Below are 16,855 nucleotides of genomic sequence, written 5' to 3' on the forward strand. Positions count from 1 at the left end.
AACTTCTTCCCCGTTTTATCTGTGTGTGTATGTGTCATGCATGTGTGTGACTCTTCTCTACCCGAGAGAGAGAGAGAGTGGACTCGAAGTGTGTCTTTGTTGTTTTAGAGAGAGAGACCGTGGGTTTGGTCTCACCAAAAATCAGAAATATAGAGAGAGAGAAGAGGCAAAGAGATAGAGAAGTTCATGTATGGCTCCAAAGAAGAATTTCGGGGTGAGAGAGAGTGGAGGCCGAGAGAGTGAGAGAGATAGAGAGAGCCCCCCCTGTTTTGTTTTCTCTTTTCTTCTTTATTCTCCTCAAGAGAGAGAGAGATGGTGAGGTCCCCCTCTCTCCCGTCTGTGCTGTCTTCTCCCCCTGTATCAACCGTGTGTCTGTGTATGTGCTAGCCGTGGGGGTCATCAGTGCATGTGGATGTAAAGGTGTGTATCTTCATCTCCCTTGAGTGGTGTTGGGTCTCCTCTTTTAGAGAGAGAGAGTGTGATTCTGGAGGGTGCGTTCGAGAGAAGGGTGGGTGATGTGTGTGAGCGATTAGAGGAGGAGTGAAGGTCGAGAGAGAGACGTTGGCTGGTGGGTTTGATGAGCCGTTGGTGTCCCGGTGGTGGTCAGTGGACGCGGAGATTAGCCTCTATGGTATATGCATGTGCATGCCGAGGCTGGAGAGTGAGAGAGAAGATGCATGTGTCTCTCTGTGTGTGTTCATCCGTATGTGTATCTCATGCATGTGTGTGCTCCTCCCCTAAAACAATGCTGTCATCTCCCTCTCCTCTCACCCGAGGGAGCGAGAGAGCCCGTGCCTGTGTGTCTTGGGTCTCTCTATCAGTCTTGAAGCTCTAGTGTGTGCATGGAAGGAGAGAGAGATCACCGTGTGTGTGATCGGGTGGTCTGTGTATCTGAATCCCCTTCCCCCTCTCCTGTCTGTGCTCCGTTCTCTTCTCTCTGTTGAGTGTCTCCCTCGTGTATGTGTCTGTCGTGCCCCCCTCCCCGTTGGTTTTGGTGTGTCTTTACATTTTTTTTGAGAGAGAGAGAGAGAGAGGAATGGGTGCCTCTAGAGAGAGAAAAGTTGGTGGTGTCTGTCTTCTGGTGTGTTGGGTCTGTGTCGTGAAAGAGAGGAATGTTAGAGAGAGACGAGAGAGATCCCCCGGGGTGTTGTGTGTCAATCTCTTTTTTTAGTGAGTGAAACATGGGTGTGTCATGCCGTGTGGATGATGTCTGTGTGCATGTGTAGTGTGTGCGGAGCAATGCTACGTATCATGAAAAAACTTTCATGAAAATGATCATGAAAAATTCATGACTCTTAAATTACATTTAAAATAAAACACCACACACTAATCAAGGTAATCTAAAGGTTATAAATTTTTCATGATCAGTTTCATGAAAATTTTTTCATGATCCCTATCTTTTCTCAGTGTGTGCGTGATGAGTGTGTAACCCACCTCCCCACTCACTCCACCTTTCTCTTTTAAAAATGAGAAAAATTATGAATTATGAAGAACTTTTATGAAAATGGTTATGAAAATTTATAATTCTTAAATTACTTTGATTAATTTGTGATATTTTATTTTAAATATAATCTAAAAATCATAAATCTTTTATAATTATTTTCATAAATTTTTTTTCATAATATCTAATATTACTCTCTAAAAATACTCCGCCAAAGCAAAACATAATTATCTTGGCCATAGACCATGTTCACCACTACCTTTCTTTTCGTTTTTTCATTTTTTTTATATTATCATCATCTCACCCACAACATTCTGACCATATTTTCTTTTCTTTTCTTTTTTTTAATTTTTTTTTGTTTTTATTATTTTTTTATTTATCAAATATCACATGCCAATTTTTATAAACACACCTAAAAAGTTTGTACAAACACACAAAATTATATAAAATTATAAAAGATTATAAATTCATAAAATAATAATAAAAATATTTTAATTTGGCCAAAATAAATGAGGTTTGGAATTAAAATTTCAATTTGATTTTTCTGGTAAGGGTGGTAAAAATAAAGTGTCCAAGTCTTAGGGCCGGTCAAAATGGGGTGTCTACAGTTGCCCCTCTTTGACAGAACTCGAAGTCATTTCATGACGTGAGTGAATGTCAAAGCCCGAAGATGACCCTTTTGACAAGGCCGTAAGACTTGGGCAATCAAACAAAATGCAATGCATGTAGTTGAACCCAAAGGTTGCCTACGTATTCTTTTGCAAGGAATCAAACCAGCGTAGTTCAAGGCCAAAATACAAATAATATGAAGGAAGATTTTGAGAATTGGACTTACACGCTACGCGAAGCCGATTTGTAATTGGACTTATACGCTTATGCGAAGCCGGTTTGAAAATTAGACTTATACGCTATGCGAAACCGATTTGAAAATTGGACTTATATGCTATGCGAAGCTGGTTTGAAATTGGACTTATAGGCTATGCGAAGTCGGTTTGAAAATTGGACTCGCTATGCGAAGCTGGTTTGTAATTGGACTTATACGCTTGTGATGCCGGTTTGAAAATTGGACTTATACGCTATGCGAAGCCGGTTTGAAATTGGACTTATTTTCAAAATTATTTTTGAGTATCTTATGATATATCATGCCTTTAGTTGAGTATTTGCATCTCTTTTACAGAGAGAGTCGGTATTTTAACTAGAAATCATTGTTGGAATCTTTATTGTATTTAAAAAAATAAATTCTGTTTTGTACTTAACAACAAACGGAATACAGAAGAAATAAAGGAAATAAGAGAGATTATTTGATTACAAAAATCAAACCAGACTATAAAATAAATAAATAAATAAAACAGATTTTTATTTTGTTATAAAAATAAAATCAAAATATGATATAAATAAATAATAAAACAAAAAATAAATTAATTACTAACCTTATGTATTTATTGAGCAAAATTTTGATCAAGTACAGTGTTTAACACCGTGTCCTCTCCACGGTGCTTTTCAGATTATGGACGTCTATCTCCTAGGATAAAATGATCAACAACAAATAATTGCAACACTACAAATTATTTGCACAACGAACATATACACTGTTTCTCACAGAAAATTAATACAGCAAAATACAGAGATGAATGGCAGCAAAGAAGAACGAAAATTAGAATAAAAATCCAAATGAGAGACTGCCTTTATATAAAAAAATCCGTAGCTGTATGGTTTGAATTAAACAGGTGCAAAACCTGTTTGAACATGTATTCTACCTGTTCAGTTTGAATGAACATGTATGGAACTTGCTGGGTTTAAATTTCAAACAGATATGAATCTGTTTCATTTAAATTCAAACAGATATACATCTGTTCGAGTAGGGAAAAATCGGAGCCAATTTTGAAATTAATTTTCAAAATTCAAATTCCAAAAAATTAGATTTTAATTTTAAAAAAATAAAATTCAAATATTTTTGGCCCAAAAAATAAGTAGTATTGGGCTGGACAAGCCCAGCCCAACCCAACCTCACACCACGTACTCACGCGGAGTTTAATTTACCCATAACATTTCCCTTTTACAAACTTGGGGTGCCATTTGGGGCCCTTCCCAAGTTGCAATCCCAAGCTTTATAAACCCATAAAATTTTTCCCACCAAACCACTGTGGAACAAACATTTATTCAAACCTTAAGGAATTTTCACCAAAAACTCAATTTCCATAGAGCTCACTTTAGCTTTAATTCTCTATTCACCTAATAATAGTTTTGAGCAACTAAATATATTACGTGAATCACAACGCGACATAGAACGCGTTACCACTTAGACCCGTCAAATTTGACACATGAGTCCCACTTAAAAATTAGGTCATAGTTAAGGAAAATTTTTCCAAAACTTCCCAAACCCATTTCTAACAATCATGACATCTTAATTTCTATTATTGTGTTTCTTATGCACTAATTATGCCCATTTGTAGTCAGAGAGGTTCTTAGAAATCATGATACCTGTACGGGAAAGAAATAAACCTTCTCGTATAATCCTGTTGACCAAGTTCGTGCTCCTCCGTACGACGTCGCTTTACTCCCTGAAAACACAAACGTGAGCTAGCCGGCGGGTGTGTGCCGGATACCTCTCTGATGCCTAAGTCAGCAAAATAAACAAATAGACAAAAGCTCTGTGTATTCGAGAATCAAAGTTGTGTTACCTCTCCGAATGTGATGTTGTGAGCTTTTATAGGTTCCTCGTGGTACAATCCTAGTAGGACTCTTACTCCTCCATATAGAGTCCTCTTTGGATTCACACTCCTGAAAGATAATGTTTATCCTTCAACACCCCCCTCACTGCTTAAACCAAGTGAGATGGTTTTTCTATGGTCGGACTCCAATATGACCGAGCTAAGCATAGCTATGCTAAGCCGCAGATCAGACCGAGATAACTCTACCTCGGTTCCTCCTGTACAAACCATAGCATAATTGGACCGAGCTAACAATTAGCATGGTTCCGACCGATCTAATACCACAGCGCCATGACCAGTATAACTTCTAGTATGGTGACCAAGCTAACCGTAGCTTTTTGGGACCAGAGTAACTTCAAGTCTCTCACGGACTGGAGTAACTTTACACCTCTCTTGGGCCGGTGTAACTTTATACCTTCCTTGGGCCGGAGTAACTTCATGGCCTTTTTACTCAGCTCTTTGTACTGCGGAACATAACGGCCCATAACCCAACTCGGCCCAATTTTCATATAAATTACCCTCTCAATTGCCCCTTAATTCCATCTGCATAGCATGATAGGGATTACCTGTTCATCAATCGGGCTAACAATTTTAGCCTGTCGACCGAGCTAAATTCACACCGGGCTCTAGTTGTCCGGTCAAAACGTCTCTTCAATCACAACAACTGAATCGCTTTTCATTCCAATGGACACGTGGCAGACTCTTATTGGCCCAGCACAGCTGTCACGTCGTTCTTCGTACCTCACAACTTTTGAACAGTCCCGCCAAAAAGCTTTACACAAAGTAGCAACCCCTTTTTCCCCGAATCTCTTCCTACCTTACTCATCTTTTCTTCCTCTTGTTCTCTCTCTTGCCTGCGTCTCCATCGTTTTGCATCCGTGAAGCTTGCGTTTGTGGCTGTTTTCTACTTCCCTTTCCTTCCTCTTACCTTGGTGAGTAACACAAATCTATTCTATTTTTCTGGTTTTCGCACTTTTTTAGTCCATAACACTTGTTTTATGTGTTCTTGTAACACATTTTGTACTTCCATTTTCTGCCGTGTCTTGCATCTTCTGCAAAAACTTAGTAATAGAACTCCTCTGATTCAAGAAATAATATGAAAAACACTAGTTTTGATCCAAAATCACAATATAACCGAACTAGGAAGTTGTTTGTAGTGGATGTCAGTCTAACCGGACCAACCAACCGAACTAACTCTTTATGTTATACCATTAGTCTCAATAAGCCAAAGTACCCTACTCTTCCTAACCGAGCTAATGAACCAGACTAGGGCTGCGCAATAGTAGACTCGAAGGTTTTAATCTCGACCGAGCTACATTCTGGGGCTAAACCAGCCTTCCTAGTTCAGTCCGAACTAAGAACGCGGCCCCTAGAGGCTCCACGGGGATAACAAAACCTTTGCTCAAAACCAAGATCACAAATCCCTGGCACAAACCGAGATACCAAATCACTTGCTCATTCCATGATAACAAATCCCTAGTGCAAACCGAGATAACGAAACCCTTGCTCAAACCGAGCTACGATACGTAGTATTTCACATAGCCGAGCTAAGACTTGATATATCTTGCCTTTATTTTCTTTTAGCACGGTCCCCCGGTTTGTGCTTAACACCTTGTTTTTTCACTTTGCAAACTTAGGTTGCCCAGGCACCCCTTTGAGCGCTCAACCGAGCTACACAGCACAAATCCTCAACCGAGCTAGCACTCGGTTGTAATTTATTCATATCTTTATAGAGAATGGGTAAATATAGGTTCTTAGTAGACACACCTGGTGGATTGGCCGAATTCCGAAGAGAGTATAACATCCCTGACGACGTCCATCTTACCTTAGCCAAACAAAATATCACACCCTGGGAAAACCAAGGTTTCGTACCTTCTACCCTCCTCTCCATCATAGAGACCGGGCTAAGATTCCCTTTACAGCCTTTACTTTGCGAATTCCTCAGGCAGACTAGGATATGCCCAACCCAGCTTTCGACCAACTCATACCGTATAATAAATGGTATAGCCGAGCTAAACTGCCGAGCTGGCATTAACCTCGGTTTAGCCGAACTGTTCCACCAATACTCCATATGATCAAAAGAAGATGGCTGGGTCAATTATCTAAGAATACGTCACCGCCGAGAGAAAATAATAAAAGATACACCGGACAAAGACCTGAACGATGATGATTTTTTCTGGGTATTTGGGAATTTTGAAGACCACCAAGCCCAGATCCCAGGTGACCGAATAAACTGGAAAAAAGGAACCCCTGGTATAACTCCCTCGGCTCTTTTGCACGTTTCTCTTTATTTCGGTTTCCTACTTCTCAACCGAACTAACAGCTGCCTTCTTTATGCAGATTCAGCCCATCTTAAGTCGCTGTACAGCTACCCCAATCTAGGCACACTTCGTGCCGCACTACGATACCCAGAGAGAAGTTGGGCCAAACTACTGAATTTTGAGCCGACCTACCGATATAGCAGCCGACGCAAAGCCAGAGTAACTGACTTTTTGTTAGAGGCTTCTCCAAAATCGGACCCAACCTTGCCACAAATCAACTTGGTCCGAACTACAAAAAAAGAAGAGATGGCAAAGAGGAACAGAGTAAGGGCCCTCCTAACCGAAACCAACCGAGCCGAAGTGCCACCATCCAACCAGACTCAAGAGACCGTGGTGGCTCTTCCATCTCAACAACCCTCCTCATCTCGCCCCAGCAAGCGTGCCCGGACTACCTAAACCGAGCAACGCCTTGCTAATGAAGATGAAACTACTCTTCCACCGAGCCCACCACCGAGCCCTCAGCCGGAGCGCTCTGACCGGGCTAACTCCTCCAAGTGGGCTCCGAAAATGTCTTTCCAAAACCGCGCTATCCGTGATACTGACTTAGTGGTGGCTGACAAAGACCATATGCTAGCCTTCAATCTGGCTAAGAGTGTATGTCTGCCCTTGATATGGAGCATCACAACCATTTGACCGAGCTCAAGGCGATCCGTTCTGCAACGAAATCAATGATCTTGGTAAGCAGCCCCTCTGGTCTCTCTAATTTTTCTAACTTTTTGCTCGGTTTTGTCATTAGTTTCTTTTCATTCTTTTTCAGGCCATGCAAAAGAGTCAAATTGCCCACCAGCGTGTGTTGGAGCTTCGAAAAACAGCAAGGCAAGCCCTGGCCGAAGTTGAAGCAAAAGCAACCAAGCTAAAAGACTCCCAACAGAAGACAGCCGAGCTAGAGGCCAAGGTAACCCGTCTAACCGGGCTAGTTACCTCGGCTAATGCTGACAAACAGAAGGCCCTGACCGTGATAAAGGACAAGTACCTGCGTGAGCGGGCCAAGCTCGAAGGAAAGAAAAATGCAGAGATTGCCGAGCTAAAAAAGAAGGCGGCTGATGCGAATGCTGCAGGTTTCAAGGAGGGGGAGGCCCTTTACATGCAACAATGTGAGGCAGCTAAGGATTTGTTCTTCAAATGCGGTTGGAGGGGGGCCGTGGTGTAGCTCGGTCATGGACCTGAAGCCGAGGTATTCAATCCTCCTTCATACTTCATACTGAGCTCACTAGCGGAGTACGCTGCTACCTTTCAGCAACAATTCCTTGAGGGTTCAGATGATGATGAGACCGAGCCTAACGACACCCCGGTCGTCACTGATCCTACCGATCAGTTAGCTCGGGTGAAGCCCACTGTGGAAGACCTGACTATTGAGCAACCAGCTGAAACCGTGCTTCAAACAGAGACCATACTTCCGACCAAAACCGAGCTCCCGTCTGAAACCGGTCTTCTGGTTGATGTTGACGCTGATCTTGACACCGAAATAGATGATCTGTTTAACTGATTTTGTATTTTCTTTTCTTTTATGCTTTTGGACAATTGTAACTGGGCTGAGGCCCCACCCTTTGTACTTGTGAACTTTGAATGAATGCTTCTTTTTTGTTCAAACTCTTATTTCAGTTGATCTTTATGCTTATACCTTTTCTTTCTAATTGATGTCTTGAATGAGGTACATCATTCTCTTGCCAAGATACCTTATCTCAGTCTTAACATTGCAACTATAAGTATACCTGCCAATCATTCTTTAGTTGAGATCCCTACCTCGGCTGAAGAATACTAAAGGTTGGTTTAATCCAGCCAACCACTCTTTAGCCGATGTCCTTACTTCGGCTGAAGAGTACCAAGAGTTGGGTTAGTCCAGCCAACCACTCTTTAGCCGATATCATTACTTCGGCTAAAGAATACCAAGAGTTGGTTTAGTCCAGCCAACCATTCTTTAGCCGATGTCTTTACTTCGGCTAAAGAGTACTAAGAGTTGGTTTATTCCAGCCAACCACTCTTTAGCCGATATCCTTACTTCGGCTAAAGAGTACTAAGAGTTGGTTTAATCCAGCCAACCACTCTTTAGCCGATATCCTTACTTCGGCTAAAGAGTATTAAGAGTTGGTTTAATCCAATCAACCACTCTTTAGCCGATATCCTTACTTCGGCTAAAGAGTATTAAGAGTTGGTTTAATCCAGTCAACCACTCTTTAGCCGATATCCTTACTTCGGCTAAAAAGTACTAAGAGTTGGTTTAATCTTGCCAACCACTCTTTAGCCGATATCCTTACTTTGGCTAAAGAGTACTAAGAGTTGGTTTAATCCAGCCAACCACTCTTTAGCCAATATCCTTACTTCGGCTAAAGAGTATTAAGAGTTGATTTAATCTAGCCAACCACTCTTTAGCCGATATCCTTACTTCGGCTAAAGAGTACTAAGAGTTAGTTTAATCCAGTCAATCTCTAAATTGGTTATTCCAGCCAATTTAGAATAAAATGTTTGGTTATTCCGACCAAACGTCCTGCAGCCTGGATCCTTATCCTAGGCTTAGAAGGGGTGTTGGTTTTTCCAGCCAACTTCTAAATTGGTTATTCTAGCCAATTTAGAATAAAATGTTTGGTTATTCTGACCAAACGTCTTGCAGCCTGGATCCTTATCCTGGGCTTAGGAGGGGTGTTGGTTTAATCCAGCCAACTTCTGAGTTGGTTTGTCCTGCCAACTTAGAATAATGTTTACAAAGTCCCTAACTCACTAAAACTATCTTTTACAGAAAACAACTATGTTGAAAAGAATCGACTTTGTTTTATTGAGAAAAAGGAAAATTACATATACTTGAAAAAAGCTAAAAGTAAAATAGTTTGAGATTGGCAGTGTTCCATGGCTTGGGAATGGCTTTGCCGTCCTTATCTTCCAGGTGGTATGCCCCTTTTCCAGCTAATCCAACCACTTTGTAAGGTCCTTCCCAATTGGGCCCTAACTTGCCGTCTCCCGGTACCAAGGTGTTTCCCATCACTTTACGCAGTACCCAATCGCCAATCTTGAATTGCCTTGGATGTACCGTTTTGTTGTATTTCCTGGACAACTCTTGTTGGTATGAGGCAATGTGAACCAGTGCTCTTTCTCTTCTTTCTTCTGCAAGGTCGAGCTCCAATGCTATGGCTTCTCCATTCAAGTTTGGATCAAAATTTTCGCTTCTAATTGTGGGGAGGCCGACTTCTAGTGGGATTACTGCTTCCATACTATAGGCTAAGAAGAATGGAGTTTCCCCTGTTGACCGCCGAGGTGTGGTGCGGTAAGCCCATAAAACATGAGAGAGTTCCTCCACCCACTTGCCTTTTGCCTTTTCTAACCTCTTCTTCAACCTATCCAAGACAACCTTGTTTGATGCTTCTGCTTGGCCATTTGCTTGGGGATATGCCGGTGTAGAAGTGTAGAACTCTATCTTGTATTCTTCACAAAAGTCTCTAAAGATTCTGCCGTCGAACTAAGTGCCGTTGTCTGATATTAGGACTTTTGGTATGCCAAACTGAGTGATGATATTCTACCAAACGAACTTTTTCACATCTTTTTCCTTGATTGATGCCAATGCTTCTGCTTCCACCCACTTTGTGAAGTAGTCTGTTGCTGCGAGAAAGAACTTCCTGTTATCGGGTGCCGTTGGAAGTGGTCCTACTATGTCCAAGCCCCACATTGCAAAAGGCCACTTCTGGCATTTCTCGCACTTCTTCACATATTTCTCTGAGTCTGCTTGCACGTATGGCCACCAGTATCCTTGCGAAATGGCTCTGTAAGCTAATGATCTTCCACCTTGGTGGCTTCCGCACACTCCTTCGTGTATTTCAAACAAGAATGCTTCCACTTTGTTGGGGTGGACACACTTTAAATAAGGTCCAGAGAATGACTTTTTGTACAATGCCATAGATGGAGAGAGCCAAAATCGCTGCGACTTTGCTCTAATTTTGTTGGCTTCTTTCTTTTCTTCCGGTAAGACGCCATCTTTTAAGAACAGTATGATGGAATCCATCCATGAGGGGCCTAGTTCGGCGCAACATACCTCTTCTACTTCGGGGTCTTCAATGCTTGGTCTTGGTAAGTAGTCGATGAGCAATGGATGAGGGATGGATGTATTTGCCATTGAAGCGAAGCATGCTAGTTCGTCTGCTCTGCTGTTTTCCTCCCTGCCAATCTGTTCTATCCTTACCACTTCAAATTTCTTGATCTCTGTTCTGACCAATTCTTGGTACTTGGTCATCCTGTCATCCTTTGCTTCGTAGTCGCCAGAAATTTGGTTTACCACTAGTTGTGAGTCGCTGTAGATCATTAGTTTGGTGGCCTTTATGTAGAATGCTGATTTGAGACCTGCAAGAAGCGCTTCATACTCCGCTTCGTTGTTTGATGCTGGGAAACCAAGGTTGACTGCTTGCTCCACAACCAGGCCGTCTGGTGAGATGAGGACTATGCCAAGTCCTGCGCCATGCCGGTTGGATGTTCCGTCCACAAAGAGCTTCCACATCTCTCCGACGAACAATTTCCAACAAGTGGAAGGATCAGATGATGTCGTGGGGTCAAGAATGTTGCTTGTGTTTTCTTCAAGGTCCATGCTTGCTGTCTGCCCCTCGTTATCTGACTGATCCAAGTCTTTTTTTGTTGGTGAGTCTTGGCTTGGTGCAGCATGGTTTGCTTCTGCCTTGTTCTCTTTACTTTGGTCTGCCTTGGGATCTAACTGAGTATTCTGCACCAGGGGTTGCGCTATTCCGGCGTCAACTTCCATCCCTGGTTTGGTTGCATCAGTCAGGTCGACTGGGCAGATATGACGACTTCCTGGTGTAAATTCTGCGACAAAGTCTGCCAAAGCTTGGGCCTTTATCGCGGTTCTAGGTTGGAACTTGATGTCGAATTGTCCCAACTCTACGGCCCACATATGAATGTTGTCTTATGGACATCCTCCTCTGCAATGCAAATTTGGTTATAACCAGAGTGCCCATCCATCATTGATAAAATTTGATGCCCTGCTGAACTGTCTACCAACAAATCTACTATAGGCATAGGATACTCACCTTTTGGAGTAGCTAGATTTAAGTTTCTGAAATCAATACATACCCTCATTTTACCATTCTTCTTAACTACAGGCACAATATTGGATAGCCATTCAACATACCTGGCTGTTCTAATAAAGCCTACCTTGAGTAGTCAAAGAATTTCCTCCTTAACTTTCTGAATCACTTCTGGACTCATTCTCCTTGGTTTTTGCTTATATGGTTTGAAATTAGGCCTCATAGGGAGCCTATGTTCCACTAATGACTTGTCCAATCCTGGTAGTTCATTATAAGACCATGCAAAACAATCTTTATATTTCTTCAAAACAACCAATAACTGGTCCCTGTCCAGAGCATTCAAACAAGCACTTATATAGGTAGGCTGTTGTATAGAATCTTCCCATAAATTCACTTTTTCTAAGGGGTCTTGTGTCTGAGAACTTATTGAAGCTTCTTCTTTGATTCCTTCTGCCTTCGAAGCAATCTTCTTGCTTTGTTCTGCTCCCAGATTCTTTAATTTAACATCCTTACCCTCATCCTCATAGACAAAGTATGTCCATAAGGCTTCTTCTTCCTGTATCTCCTGGACTTTTGTTTCAATGTCCAATGCATAGTATTTGTCAAGGACCAAAACTCTGGTTTGTTGTTGCTCCTGCTTGCAGCCAATTATCATGGCTTCTTTTCTCTTGTTTTCGCACTCTCTGGACTATTGATTTTACATCCAATATAGAGAACTTAATCAGAGCCAAAGACTTGGCTTCTTGGACAGGCATCATTGTCATCCTTAACGACAACCTCTTCATCAGCACTCTCCTGGACTAAGTGCTTCAGGTGTGTCACTTCCTCATCAGCCGTCACTTCGGCTGAGCCATCAGGTTTCCTCAGTATACTGAGTGGGGTCACTCCCTTAATATACAATTTGGCCTCTGCGAAATCTGCACAGGCTATGAAGGGTTGAGGATCTGCATCAATTTCCTCTGTCTCCGCATTAACCAAGGCCATCATTATTTTTGATGCAAAGACGAAAGCACGCACTTGTTGGTGTGAATCCAATCTCTACGAAGTAAAGTATTATACTTAGCATTGCTGTCCATGACGAAGAATGCTGTCATGCAGTCCCTGGTTCCCACACTCAAGTTGATAGGAAGAATTCCCTAAGCCATCTGTTTATCTCCAGCGAAACCAGCAATGGTTGTGCTAGTTGGGATTAACCTGGGGTTCCTTTTCCGTAGTTTATCTCCAGCGAAACCAGCGAGGTCGGGCTTCGGGCTGCCCACGGGTCACCGGCCAATTGTACACACTTATCAATGTGAATGTTAACTTGTCAATATGAATATTCACATTGTCAACAGGTCGGGCTGGGCCCGCCCTGGGCCACCCATGGGCCGTGGGCGTGTTTCGGGTAGCCACGGGGTGCGGGCTAATTTTACACTCCTATCAATGTGCATGTTAACATGTCAATGTGAATATTCACATTGTCACCGGTCGGGCCAAGCCCGCCTCGGGCTGCGGTCGGGCTTTGGGCCGCCCACGGGCTGCGGGCCAATTTTACACTCCTATCAATATGAATGTTAACATGTCAATGTGAATATTCACATTGCCAACGGGCCGAGCCCGCCTCGGCCCGAGGTCGGGCTTCGGGCTGCCCACGAGTCACGGGCCAATTGTGTACACTTATCAATGTGAATGTTAACATGTCAATGTGAATATTCACATTGTCAACAGGCCGGGCCGGGCCTGTCCCAGGCCACCCACGGGCAATGGGCGGGTTTCGGGCAGCCACGGGGCGCGGACTAATTTTACACTCCTATCAATGTGCATGTTAACATGTCAATGTGAATATTCACATTGTCACGGGTCGGGCCAAGCCCGCCTCGGGCTGCGGTCGGGCTTCAGGCCGCCCACGGGCTGCGGGCCAATTTTACACTCTTATCAATGTGAATGTTAACATGTCAATGTGAATATTCACATTGTCAATGGTCCGGGCCGGACCGGGCCCGCCCCGGGCAGCGGGCGGGCTTTTGGCCGTCCATGGGCCGCGGGCCAATTTTATACTCTTATCAATGTGAATGTTAACATGTCAATGTGAATATTCACATTGTCAACGGGCCGGACCGGGCCCGCCCCGGGCCGCCCATGAGCTGCGGGCGGGTTTCGCGCCGCCACGGGACGGGGGCCAATTTTACACTCCTATTAATGTGAATGTTAACATATCAATGTGAATATTCACATTGTCAATGGGCCGGGCCCGGTCGGGCCCGCCCTGGGCTGCTGTCCAGTTTTATACTCTTATCAATGTGAATGTTAACATGTCAATGTGAACATTCACATTGTCAATAGGCCGGGACGGGCCTGCCCACTGGCCGTGGGTGGGTTTCGGGCAGCCACGAGGCGCGGACTAATTTTACACTCCTATCAATGTGAATATTAACATGTCAACGTGAATATTCACATTGTCAACGGGTCGAGCCGTTCCTGCCCCGGGCCACGGGCGGGCTTTTGGCCGCCCATGGACCGTGGCCCAATTTTATACTCTTATCAATGTGAATGTTAATATGTCAATGTGAATATTCACATTGTCAACGGGCCAAACCGGGCCCGCCCATGGACCGCGGGCAGGTTTCGCGCCGCCACGGGAAGGGGGCCAATTTTACACTCTTATTAATGTGAATGTTAACATGTCAATGTGAATATTCACATTGTCAACGGGCCGGGCTCACCCTGGCTTGCGGGCGGGTTTCGGGCCGCCCACGGGCTAATTTTACATTCCTACCAATGTGAATTTTAAAATATAAATGTTCAGATCATTAAATTGCTAATCGTTCAAAAAATATTTATAAGGGTATCAAAATTAAATATAAGGGCATAAGTGTCCAAGAAAATAGTGTAAATTAAGAAAATGGACTTTATGGAATAAAACTATACATATATAGGACTAAATGGGTTAAAAAATTCCTTCATGAACTTCTTAGATTAAAACACTTCTAAATTAGACTTATCAATAAAAATCCCTTATAATAATTGTGAGATTAATAATCTTCCTCTTTAAAAAAAATCTTACACAAGCGCATATATATATATATATATATATATATATTAAAAGCTCTTTTTTCCTATGACTTGTCTTTTTTTTTTTTTCTTCTTATTTTGCCCTAAACTTATTTTAAAATTGCTATTTTATCCTTTAGTTAGTTGGTGAAATAATTTGAGTGGTGACATTTTGAAAATTATGTAAGACATTTTGGTTGCTTTGGTTGGGAAGATTTGTTTTGGGTTGCCTATTTTGCCCTTAGCTTGTTTTAGAATTTTCTATTTTGCCCTTTTATTTTGTATAATTTACTAATAGTATAACAATTTAAATGGAGATTTTCTCATAAATATGTAAACATCCTGGTCAATTGTAAAAATGAATCTTTTATTTTCTTAAACTTACAAATACACTAATAATGTTTGTTTAAAATATAAATTAGTCATATAATAATACAAATTACAACTATCGTTTGTTAAAAAATAAATAACTACTCTCCTATGCAATAATAAATTATCAAAATTGTTCATTAAAAAATATTTATCATATTATTAAAAACTGTTAATTGACTTAATGCTTTGTTTATTAACAAAATGGTTAACTGAAAGATATTTTTCATATCATTAAAAATTGTTAATTGACTTAAGGATTTATTTTTTAATAATATTGATCATTTGTTATGCGAGTATGATTTATATATTATAAAATGGGTCATTTGTATATGTATGTATATATATATATATATATGTATGTATGTATTCTCTTCTGCTTCTTTATTAGTTCAGTTTTTTTTTTTTAGATGGGGAATTATCTTATCTCTTTTATACTAAAATATATATTTTATTTTGTTTATTTTATGTCTTCACACTTAGTCTTATTGAAAAAGAAAAGAATATAATTATGTTAAAACGATAAGACTTATTATATTTTTTCTAATTGTTATTATTTATAATACAATTTATATAATTCTATCATAAATCTAATGATTTATTCTATTTAATTTCATAAAATAATATTCTTATTTTTAAAAATTATTAAAATACAAAACTTAAATATACTGTAACAGTAGCTCCTGCCTTGCATGGGCCTTTGTAACTAGTATATATATAAGAACAGCTTAGCTGCTTGAGGTTCATCTTTTTTTTTCGATTTTGCCTTTTCACTTTGAATAATTTACTAATGGTGTCATATATGTTGAGTGAAGGTTTTTTTATAATTACGTAAACAATCTTGGTCAATTATGCAACAGATTTTTCCGTAATTACACGAACATTCTTGGTCAATTATGAAATAGGTTTTTTCGTAATTACGCAAACATTCTTGGTCAATTATGAAACATAAATCTTTCATTTTTTAACAAATCACAAATACACCCATAAGATTTGTTTAAAATATAAATCAGTCTTATAATACTAGAAATTGTAACTATCATTTGTTATAAATTTTAATTTAACACAATACTCAAGAAAAAAAAAAAAAACCATTCTCCTATGCAATAATAAATTATCAAAATTGTTTATTAAAAAATATTTCTCATATTATTAAAAATTGTTAATTGACTTAATGATTTATTTATTAACAAAATGGTTAACTGAAAATATTTTTTATATCATTAAAAAATTTTAATTTACCTAATGACTAACTTATTAATAAAATTATGCGAGTATGATTTATGTATTAATAAAATTAGTCATTTATATATATATATATATATTCTGCTTCTTTATTAATTCAGTAAATTATCTTAGTAGTTTTTTTTTTAGATGAGAGAATTATCTTAGTATTTTATATTTATCTGTTGAGAAAAGTTACACACCAATTTTTTTTTTTTTATAAATTCGGAAGGAATACATTATTAGGTGTAACAAATCAAAAAATAATACATATCATACCACATAATTCTATCATATATCTAATAATTTATTCTATTCAATTTCATAAAACAATATTTCAATTTTAAAAAAATTATCAAGATATAAAACTTAAATATATTGTAATAATAGCTTATGTGTTGTACGGGCTTTTTCAAACTAGTATATATATATATATATATACACTAGTGAAACAAGGCTGGTGCAAGATATGGGTTACTTGCACAATTTTTTCTTTTTCTTTTTTTTTTAAATTTTGATTTTAGTCTTTCATTTTAATGTAGTGTTTGTTTTAATGGAAAAAAAATATAATCGAATGTTTATCTTGTAATTGTTAAAAATTAAGAGTTTCATTCTATTTCACTAAATTTAATGGCATTCGGCCTTTATTTTATTTAATTAAGTATTATTTGAGATTATTATTCTAAAATAAGATTTTTCTTATCAGAATTGAATAGAGCAGAAGACTAAACAAATTGAATT

The sequence above is a fragment of the Camellia sinensis genome, chromosome 5 (genome assembly GCF_055761805.1).
Source record: "Camellia sinensis isolate YWXY chromosome 5, ASM5576180v1, whole genome shotgun sequence".
In the NCBI taxonomy this organism is placed as follows: domain Eukaryota; kingdom Viridiplantae; phylum Streptophyta; class Magnoliopsida; order Ericales; family Theaceae; genus Camellia; species Camellia sinensis.